The sequence below is a fragment of the Perca fluviatilis genome, chromosome 18, assembly GCF_010015445.1.
Source record: "Perca fluviatilis chromosome 18, GENO_Pfluv_1.0, whole genome shotgun sequence".
Classification (NCBI taxonomy): domain Eukaryota; kingdom Metazoa; phylum Chordata; class Actinopteri; order Perciformes; family Percidae; genus Perca; species Perca fluviatilis.
The window spans coordinates 31080209-31091827 of record NC_053129.1 but is presented as its reverse complement, the minus strand read 5'-3'; the positions used below and the strand labels follow the sequence as shown (position 1 = coordinate 31091827).

At 41.7% G+C, this 11619-nt stretch overlaps 1 long non-coding RNA gene across 1 annotated transcript; it reads right to left on the bottom strand.

The window, feature by feature from the left end:
* Positions 1-4987: 4987 nt before the first annotated feature.
* Positions 4988-8357, bottom strand: LOC120546487. Its single transcript, XR_005636875.1, has 4 exons — positions 8240-8357; positions 8084-8133; positions 6879-7007; positions 4988-5138 (listed from the first exon to the last, which is right to left on the bottom strand). It is a non-coding gene; the product is annotated as an uncharacterized LOC120546487 (long non-coding RNA).
* Positions 8358-11619: the final 3262 nt, after the last annotated feature.

Below are 11619 nucleotides of genomic sequence, written 5' to 3'. Positions count from 1 at the left end.
TCAAAAATATCGTGATATTTGATTTTTTTCCATATCGCCCAGCTCTAGTCTGGACTGGAGTGGCTGTGAGAAGAACTCTGTTTTTTTGAAGGTATGGCGGCGGCACTTTTGGCTGTTTTGGTGGCTGTGGATTTTATCTTGTGTGCCTCATCCAGGATCATGTAGTCCCATGTGAACTCGACATCGCCGTGGAATGATGCCAATTGCCGCCAGTTGTTCATAAGCCTAGTGCATGCGGTGATGATGATGCCATTTCTTCCCTGAACTTTCTCCAAATCCCCGGTCCTCTTGTTTGCCCGCACCATGGAACTCCTTCACCGTCGTGCCGGGAGTCCATTTGGCACACTACTCGGTCCTGTTTGCGATGAAGTTGGCGTGACCAGCAGTGGGTGTTTGGCCACATCGTTGTCGTACATGCCAGAGAGAAATGATATCACCCGGACGGTTTTACCAAGGCCCGTGTCATCTGCCAAGATCCCACACCTTTACTACCATCTCCGTAGAGACTGTATAAGAAGGCCACTCCGTTTCTTTGGTAGCCACAAAGCTTGTCGTATAACTCTTTGGAAAGCATTAAACCGCTGTCGTTAACATTGACGGACTCTTCATCTTCATCCTCGGCTTCAATCTGAGCAAGAAGTTCCTCAACTTTCTTTATCCTTCTTTCAATTTTTTGACTCTGGTGAATGTTGTACGTCAGTTTGAAGAACTTCAGAGCCTGGTTCAGGTTCAGGTGCCCTTGTCTGGCAACATCTTCACCATCAATGGGTCATTAATAAGACAATGTAGTCTAAGCTAGAGCTACAACTAGTTATTCATTTAATTCATTATCAACTTCTCAACAATTTCTCTCTCAATAATCCTTGATTTATCGAATTTTGGTTACTACTTATAATAGTGAAAAATGTCCAATGTGATGTATTCAGATTGCTCGGTTTATTCAATTGACCGCTCAGAACCAAAAAATATTTAACACATATCTTAAGAATATCATTGGAGAAACACGGCTGCTTTTTAAACCTGATCGAAGACTTGGATATCAACAGGTTTTTGGATATGCGCACACATCACTACTACGCCGACCTTTTCAAGACGCTGGGTGAAGGAATGAAAGCGGGGCGCTGTGTTCAGACGGTCCAACAAGTCCTCCACCGCTGGTAAACTTTGGAAAAAATCATGTGTTGCACGGCTACATGTAAACGGGAATATTAGTGGACTATTCACTTTAATTATCCATGTAAACAGCTTAGTCGGAATATTGTCTTTTTGCGGAATATGGGCAAAAAACTGAATATTATGTGCATGTAAACGTAGTCAGTGATTTATTTTTTTTGTGTCATAATCAGTTTTTTTTCCTTTTTTAATTTGAAAGAAAATGTAATTACATTGAAGAAGCAGTTTAAAATGTCCTATTAGCACAGCCAGTGTCATTAATAACTCTAAATTAAATGTGTAATCAAACCGGCAACTTCTCAGAGGGGGTCAACGTCTAAGTTTAAAAACCTAAAACCCCATTGTTAAACAAACTCATGAGTCCAACAGAGGTTATGTGTAGTTGCTGTTTGTCCATCCTAAAGACAACCAGACAGCAGTTCACCAGTTTTCGTGCAGTCAAAAAAAATTGTTTTGGAGCAAATTGTAGAGTTGAAATCCTATTAGTCCGATGTAGTTCCTTTTTTGGCCCAGAAGGTGTCGCTGTCCTTCAGCTGGAGTGAGAAGCCCTCTGCATTATCCTCTTCCTGTCTTTATATGAAGGGCTTCATTCCAAAAAAAAATGTTTCTCCTGTTTTTAATCCTTGTGTTGTCTTCCCGTCAAAATTATAAATTCAAAAACCTTTATCAACATTTTGGTCATCTTTTTTGACACTTTTGTGGCTTTCCCCCGATGTTTTTGTCACTTTTTTCAACATTTGTCACATTTTTGACACTTTCTGAAATTTCTGTCACTTTTTCTGACATTTTTGACACTTTTTGACGTATGTCACTTTTTTCAAAGTTCTTTTAATCAATAGTTTTTTTCTTCAAATGCTATAAAATTGACTGAAATACCCAAAATTCCATGAAAGTCGTGAACGGATTATTTATTTAACTTGTTAAGAGCGTTGTAGTGCACCATCCATGTTATTCCTTTGGACAATCTTTGAAAGACAACCCAAATTTATGATGTAGAAACTCTTTGAAAATGGGTCAAATTTGACCCAAGGACAACAGCAGGGTTAAGGTAAATTAAACTTCCTCCTTTGGTGATTCTTTCTTATCCCGTATTTAAAAAAACCCCAAAAAAACCTGATCACAAATGGAAGATAATATTGTTTTGGAATGAACTCCTTCAATATGTTAAACAGTGTTTCCCCCCCATTTCTCTGTTTCTGACAGTTCTCTTTGGACTTAATTTGTACGGGACTTCTTGCAAAGTTTAAAGGATTTTAGAGTCTTGTGTGCAGAAATTACAAGACTGTTATTCAGAGCCAAGCCAGGTTCTCTTAGTGCTGCTCCTGTCGAAGTGCTGCACGTTTTCCTTCGTATGATCAGTTACTCAAATCAGCGGTGTCACGCTAAACAAGACCTCGTTAGCACACACAAGTCTAATCGAGCGTGGGTCGAGCAGAAATACACTACATATACAAACGTTTCAGCTCTTTGCTTGCAAAATAACCCTTTAGCATCACTTTATTAGTCCTGTTTTCTTTGATTTTTCCCACATCAGTGCCATGCATGCATACTGTTTTTTTCTTCTTCCTGTTACTGACAGCTCATTCATCTACCAATCACATGACAAAATGATATAGTTTCTACATGTTTTATTCAGTTCTAGTGGGATTATCCCCACGTTCCCAGGTGATGTGTGTCTCTTGATATAAACTAACATTGTAAGTCATCGATAAGGGCTATCTTCGAAGTTCAAATTGCAAGAAGAACAAAGGGAGATCAGCGTTTTCAATGCAGTTCGAATGGAATCAATTCCATTCAGCCACTGTGGAGATATCAATGTCAAAAGTAAAGAAAACTGGTTGTGCCTGCGAAATTTGTGGGAGTATTGAACATCAAACTGTGGGGAGTTTCGACACATTGACCCAGGGAAACGATCATTACATTCGTACATTTGACTTAGGGAAAAACATTGCTGAGACCATAAAATAGTTTAAAAGGTCTCCCTAATGTGTCATATTAGGATAATATTTAGCTGGGGAACATAGGACCCTGGGTGCATTAGTTGTACGGGGTAAGCCCTATGTTCCCACAGCCCTATGTTCCCACAGCCCTATGTTCCCACAGCCCTATGTTCCCACAGCCCTATGTTCCCACAGCCCTATGTTCCCACTGCCCAATGGTCCCACAGCCCAATGTTCCACCACAGCCCTATATTCTCACAGCCCAATGTTCCCACCACAGCCCTATGTTCCCACAGCCCAATGGTCCCACCACATTCCTATATTCTCACAGCCCAATGGTCCCACAGCCCTATGTTCCCACATAAAATTAGGCCCTATGTTAGAGTTACATTCCATCTGTAGTCCATTACTACTGGATAATAGGTTGGGTGTAATTGGCTACCAAATTGGGAGAAAGGGGATCAAATCTGCTAAAATATTTATGAAAAAGGAAATGTGGGAACATAGGGCCTAATTTTTTAAAACCTCTTAGAAATGTGGGAACATAGGGCCAAAATTTGAAAAAAAATCTTAGAAATGTGGGAACATAGACATGCTGCCGGTTGTACAAGTCCAGTGACAAATGAACAAAGCAAATTAAAAGTTATAAAATGCATGCTTTGGTGGCTGATGATGGTTTGTGGAGCGATGTGTTCTGTCAGGGCAGGTGTGCACAATAACCCGTCAGATTTCTGTTAGTTTACCTCTCAGGAGATTAGAAAACATTTGTTCTGATTCCCGGATTTCATCATAAACAGTCAAGCGAGAATGTAAATCTCTGTATGTAATCAACGATGTTATGCCTTTTTGAAGCGTAATATCCTGAATGACCGCTAAAATGTATGTTTGTAGCAATTTATTGAAGAGCTAATAAAAGTAAAATGATTTTAATATACATTTTGTGTTTCCTTCCTCTGTGCTTTGGGGTTTCAAAAATGTTAAAGCTACAAACATTTTGTTGAATTATGTGAAAAGTGTTTACTTGGATTCTTTAGTCCAATTGTTCAACAGGTAACCGACATCATTGCGTCAACAGGGGGCGCCATTACTGTAGCAGGAAGCACTTTGACCATAAGATAAGCAATGCATTGGAAAATGTTGGTCTTGGAAACTGCTGAGCGCTGACTCATAACCACAACACAGCGGTTGATATCTCTTAATCACTGGTTAATGAATTTCGGAAAAACATTGGATAATGGAAATATGGCATTTTATAATCAAAGTGGGCGTGGGTTTCCAAACACAATCAGCTGTTTCTATTGTAGTTTTTATGGAGAAGATAAAGCGATTACCTTGACAGCTCCAGCTGTACATAACCCTTTTACATATCGTGCAATATTTGACATATCCGTGTTGTATGTTACTAATTTACTGAGTCTTTTGTGTACCACTAATGCGTCTTGTGGATATTGTTTTTGAAGTTGATTGCAGCTGTGTAAAGCACTATTTCCCAAGCAAGAGTTCCCTCTGGGAACAATAAAGTATATCTTATCTCATTTCCTTTGTGTATTGCATTGTGGGAGAATAGTGCCCATGAACAGATTTCATATCCTTTACCACAAACTCAAAGCCTGCTTAGTATCAGAATGTAGTATGGATTTGGAATTATTTTTTTTGCAGCTCTACGAGCTTTAAAGTGATGGTTTGGAGTAATTTCACCCTAGGCTGCTTTGCACTTTGACCTCGAGCCAAACACCCCCCCCCCCATAAGCTTTTTTCCCTTGTTATAATGTTGGTCGAGTTAGCGTTATCAGGTGGTTAGCTTAGTGCAGGCGCTCATTGATCCCCGTTTGTATCTTGTAAAGTAACCCAATAATAATGCCCGGAATGATACCAAACGTCTACAGTAGTACAAATAGTTTCTGTACTTATAAAATGAGGCATTAAAAAGTTTGTAACTACACCAGAATTATATTTAAATTACACTTGCCTGATGGATACCCCTCTTTGCGGCTACCGCGCGAGATCATGCAGAGAGCACAGCATCTGCTGCCGGAAAGAGAAATAGACATAAATAGGCAACGTAAAGTAATTCCGCACATTGTAATAAAAACAATACACATACGATTGTGTACAACTACAGGCTATGTTTATTAAATGAAGCCCCAAAATATGTCGGCGAACAGAAATTGCTAGTATCAGCTAGCGCTGGCTAAGTACGTTAGGTAGCCGCTAGCTAACGCTAGCTAGAAGAGTTTGTCGTGACTTTGCCTGGAACGCTACCAAGTCGTGACTTGAAGTCGTAACTTACGGGCTAAAAATTGTGTCGGGAACGCAGCGTTTTGACTTGTCATAGTAGGAAAAGCACAGCTGAAATTGATAACCTTAACAATGGCTCAGTTCCATCAAGTGTCCCAGTAAGATATTTCAGTGAGTCAGCATGCACAATACCAGGACCTCTCCTAAGTGGAATGCAGCCATCAGTAATGGTTTAATACCAGGGTCTCTCCTAAGTGGAATGCAGCCATCAGTAATGGTTTAATACCAGGGTCTCTCCTAAGTGGAATGCAGCCATCAGTAATGGTTTAATACCAGGGTCTCTCCTAAGTGGAATGCAGCCATCAGTAATGGTTTAATACCAGGGTCTCTCCTAAGTGGAATGCAGCCATCAGTAATGGTTTAATACCAGGGTCTCTCCTAAGTGGAATGCAGCCATCAGTAATGGTTTTGAACACACCCGTGCTTTCCCTACTATGGCATGTCAACATGTCTGCTGTACGAAAGGTCTATAGGAATGTAATCAGTTGAGCAGAAATAGGACATTTTTGACCTGATGAAGGCCCAAGATAAAAAGCCAGGAGGTTAGAGCAATTCATCCTGAGGGAAACATGAATGTATACACCAAACTGGATAGCAAACAATCCAAACCCTTATAATGCCCATATTTAATGCTGTCTTTTTTTTAAAACTTTATCCTTGCACTGCTATAGTTTTGATATTACTATGTATTACTACTACCACCATGACACACACTCTCATAGAGCACCTTACGTTTTTATTTATTAGGCCTATCTCTTCTTTTATTGTCCATATTATTCTTGTGGATTTATTATTTATCATCCTGTTTATGATGTATGTGTATGTTGTGTGTGATGTCTTTAAGCTACTGGGACCTTGAATTTCCACTTGGGGATCATAAAGTATCTATCTATCTATCTATCTATCTAATAGAGTGTGGTCTCGACCTACTCTAAGTGCCTTGAGATAACTCTTATCTTGTTATGATTTGATATGAATAAAATACAATTGAATTGAATAGTTATTAAGATGTTTGACTCGAACCCTCAAACGCCAACCTCTCACATTTTGAAGTTCAGTGTCACAGTCCAGACTTCTAACTCAAGTCTCATTTCAACTTTAAAGGTATTTAACACCTTGTCAGCCTTTTGAGGTAACTTTCTGGTGATACAGTTGTGAATGATTGACTGTACAGGTTGACGCCTGAATGCATCATTAGGTTTGGTCTCTGTGTGAGGTCTTTTTTTTGGGGGGGGGAAAGGAGATTGAGTTTCAGTTTGGGCTTTCAGGTCATCAGATGAACATCTTCCCTGGAGGAAGACTCTCTTCACGCTCTCACTCATTCACAAGGTCTCTGCCTCCCGCTCTCTGGTTGAAATGAATTCTGCTCTTTCAGTGGTTTGTGACGCTCATGTTAGTTTTTGTATTTTTTTGTCCATTTGCCAAAGTAAATTAGCCAAAATATTCCACAGATTCCCCCCTTCTGACCTTGAATAAACAGGAATCGGTGGCAACAAATCGTTCTCGGTCTAACTTTGAAGAGGCCGCTGGCGAAAGCCCTTATCAGGACGAAAGTGCAAACAGTGGAAAAAGCTGGCAAACAAAATACCAGCAGCACTGAAAAAAAACAAAACAGAAAGAGACATCACGCGCAAGTCCAACAGTCAAAACACCAATTAATCATCAGCTTTATTGATTTATGATATATATAAACATATATAACACGTTTGAAACTAGACTCAAGATTTTGAATTACAAATCAGTTTAATACGGTCAAAATCAAACAGCAATTTTAGACAAGTGCATGTAGGCAAGTCTGTGTGTGTGTGTGTGTGTGTGTGTGTGCATGTGTGCGTGCGTGTGTGCATGTGTGTGTGTGTGTGTATGTGCAATTGGACACAATGACATTCATTTTCTTCCTGGTTCCGGAGTGTGACTCAAAAGATGACTTCATCATCTTTTCACCCACGGACATTTTCCCTCATAAGGAGGAACAGAAACACACACACACAAAAAAAAAAAAAAAAAAACACACACACACACACACACACACACACACACACACACACTCGGTGTGGTTAACCAACAGCCATGCCGTGTGTTCTGCAACACTATGAGTGTGTGATGTGCTTGACCTCCAGTAAGTTTTCATCAGCGTTTCAACACAGCGCTGCCAGTCAACTGCAGCCTCACGACCTCATGACACCGCCCTGCTGATTGTCTGATGCTCGGGTCTGAAATGTGTCACCGTGCCCGCCGTGCTGACGAAATATTTTTTTGCGTCCTAAAATAGAGCCGGAGCCCCACATAAACAAGCCGAATCATGCAGAGTGGCAGAAAAGATCCTTTGTTCCGTTAAAAAAAGGGCCTTTATTTGCTGAGTAACTGCGTGCGGTTTTCCATTAAAGCGCTGCTGGGCAGAGTCACGTTCAACATTGCAAAAACAGGTTCAGCTCAAATTAGCCTGCAGCAAATGACCGCGTGACACTGTTTGAACTTTTGTCGCGGTGCTGTTTGCTCTTGCTCCACAGTGAGTGATCGTCTTTGCCCGGTTTGTGGCACAGAGCTGGAAATCCCCCCCTTGTTATTGAGCCAAGAGTCTGAGCTGCTTATGTTTTTGAGCAAAGTCTGGCTGCATGCTGCAGCGCACGTCTGAACCACCGACGTACACAGGCAAAAAAAAAAGGAAATACCTTGGAACACGTTATGCTGCAGAGTCGGCTGAACTTCTTTATAAGTTGTTCTGATGTTCAAAGAAAACAACAAAAAGTTAGTTTCTCTCTGCACAGAATCTCAAAATCATGTTTTAGCTAAAATATAAATAAAAAGGAACAAAGCAGATTCCTTACCATAGACAGCTAAAGAAATGAACCACCAGACCCCGTGTCTCTGGACGGAGACCAGTGAAGGATATTAGAAGCACTTTTCCGGTGAGCGCTGAGCGTTACTGAGCAGCCTCCAACTGAGAGAGACGATGTAGATGTGACGTGAGCAACCTGTCTGAAAGTGTGAAGTCTTCTGGTAGCTGTGCCGAGAGAAATCTCAATCATTCCCAATCTTACAGAGACGGAGAGCGTAGGTATATGTAAGGAGATAACATAGGCACAGGCTAATTACTGATCACTAACATGCTAGTTAACATTAGTAATTAAACTTAAACAGCTAATGGAAGTCCAAACTGCCTGTGAGCTTCTCCTGTACTATACGGTAATTCCTCTACTGTGTGACTGTAAGTCTCGTGGTTATGACACAATCGTTAGCCTATTTTTATAAAAGCGTCTGCTACGGAGCCATAACGTGAGCTACAAGGTAATGGAGCCTTTTATACATTGTCGTGTTTCTTTAGAAATAAACAACGGACAAATAGAGTCTTTAAACGCTTCAGATGTAAAGTTATTCGCTGTCAAAGTGACGTCAAGATGAATGGCAGTCAATGGGATGCTAACGTGGAATGCTAACGATGGCTTGTTAGCATCAAAATGGTGCCATAGGAGCTACGCGTTGTGGAGAGAGGCTTACCCCCCTTGTTCCTTACACTACTCTTGCAGTTACCTCTTGATCCATAGTATTTCTATGAAGTCTCAGTTCAAGCTTTTGAGAAATCTCACATTTAAAATCTAAAATAGAAAGATCTTATTTGTTTTATTTCTATAAATAAGTCGCAGAACTGTCGTTTTTGGCCTTGTAATAATGAACCCCCGCCCAAAAAAAACAATCCAATCTAATCCCTGTTTCACTTTCACAAAGCATACACTCTAGGGCTGCTAGATTTTTGAAAAAAAAAAAAAAAAATCATTATCACAATTACTTTGGTCATTATTGTAATCACAGTTAATGTGGCTCAGGAAAGGGAAGTTTGGGGTCCCCTGCTGGAGATGCTCCCCCCACGACCCGACACCGGATAAGCGGGCGAAGATGGATGGATGGATTATTGTAATCACAATTATTTAACACCATTACTCATTGACTTATTGAACTGGAAAAAAAAAAAACAGTGAAGAAGTTAAACTAATCAACAGTGAAAACATCCTGAACTGTGAGATTTCCATTAATACTTTTCCTGTTGCACTTTTTTGAATTCCCCTTCAAGACACGAGACAAATTAAGAGTTTACGCGCAAAACGTAACGTGATCAATCAAAATCAAAAAGTTGCGCAGCTCTAATACACACTACGGATAGATATAATCGACAATATTTTTGGATTTATAGCATGTCCGAGACCCTACCAAGTTCAACGTCACTGTATAAATGACCCATCTTTACTATCCCATAAGTAATAGCTGCGGTATTTGCAGTTGCCACTGACTGAATGAATACTTTATTCAGTGAAATCTTTCCGCCCCCTCACATTTTCAGCAGCTTAGTGATGCAGGAAGTTATTCCAAGTGGGCGACAAAAGCAACAACAACAAAAATGTATACTGTTGTAATTGAAGGCGTGATTGATGATGTGAAACTTGTGTAGGAGAAACGAGCATACTCATAAATCACGCAGTAATGTCCCGCTTTCAACTGATAACCACGTGCACAGTACCGGTGTCACTGTAAACCATGAGAATCAGCCAAACGCAGCTTTAATCCCTCCTTGTCAAACCTGCCGAGTGACACGGTGATTCAGCTCATGTGATCGCTGAGCTGGCATCAAATTATACATAATCACCATGATCTGCGGTCACTTTCAGTTAATTTTCCCCCTCAGAGAGACAAGGATCTGTGGCCATTGCGTCACGTGTGTTCAAAACGTTTTCCACCATCACGGTGACTCAGCACTTCTATCCTCACCCTCCTGTTGTCCTCGGGTCAATCCCTTCGTCGGGGTCAGGAGGTTGTGGCTAGAAGGCATACAGCTATGGCTGGAAGTTACGCAAAATCTTGCAAAAGCCAATATACCAAGCTAATATACCAATATACTAATATATATGTTTTAATCCAAACCACGCCGACTTATTTGGACTTTGTCTTATTCACCGTATCCCCCAGAGTTAGATAAGTCCATACCTACCCTTCTCATCTCTGTGAGTGTCCTAACTCTGTCTGACAAACCCACCACTAGCCTAGCTTAGCACAGATCCTGGAGGTAACCGGCTCCATCTAGCCGAGCTTAGCACAGATCCTGGAGGTAACCAGCTCCATCTAGCCTAGCTTAGCACAGATCCTGGAGGTAACCTGCTCCATCTAGCCTAGCTTAGCACAGATCCTAGAGGTAACCTGCTCCATCTAGCCTAGCTTAGCATAGATCCTAGAGGTAACCTGCTCCATCGAGCCTAGCTTAGCACAGATCCTGGAGGTAACCGGCTCCATCTAGCCGAGCTTAGCACAGATCCTGGAGGTAACCAGCTCCATCTAGCCTAGCTTAGCACAGATCCTGGAGGTAACCTGCTCCATCTAGCCTAGCTTAGCACAGATCCTAGAGGTAACCTGCTCCATCTAGCCTAGCTTAGCATAGATCCTAGAGGTAACCTGCTCCATCGAGCCTAGCTTAGCACAGATCCTGGAGGTAACCGGCTCCATCAAGCCTAGCTTAGCACAGATGCTGGAGGTAACTTCTCCATCTAGCCTAGCTTAGCACAGATCCTGGAGGTAACCGGCTCCATCTAGCCTAGCTTAGCACAGATCCTGAAGGTAACTGGCTCCATCTAGCCTAGCTTAGCACAGATCCTGGAGGTAACCTGCTTAGCACAGATCCTGGAGGTAACCGGCTACATCTAGCCTAGCTTAGCACAGATCCTAGAGGTAACCTGCTCCATCTAGCCTAGCTTAGCACAGATCCTAGAGGTAACCTGCTCCATCGAGCCTAGCTTAGCACAGATCCTGAAGGTAACTGGCTCCATCTAGCCTAGCTTAGCACAGATCCTGGAGGTAACCTGCTTAGCACAGATCCTGGAGGTAACCGGCTCCATCTAGCCTAGCTTAGCACAGATCCTAGAGGTAACCTGCTCCATCTAGCCTAGCTTAGCACAGATCCTAGAGGTAACCTGCTCCATCTAGCCTAGCTTAGCACAGATCCTGGAGGTAACCTGCTCCATCTAGCCTAGCTTAGCACAGATCCTAGAGGTAACCTGCTCCATCTAGCCTAGCTTAGCACAGATCCTAGAGGTAACCTGCTCCATCTAGCCTAGCTTAGCACAGATCCTGGAGGTAACCTGCTCCATCTAGCCTAGCTTAGCACAGATCCTAGAGGTAACTTGCTCCATCTAGCCTAGATTAGCACAGATCCTGGAGGTAACTG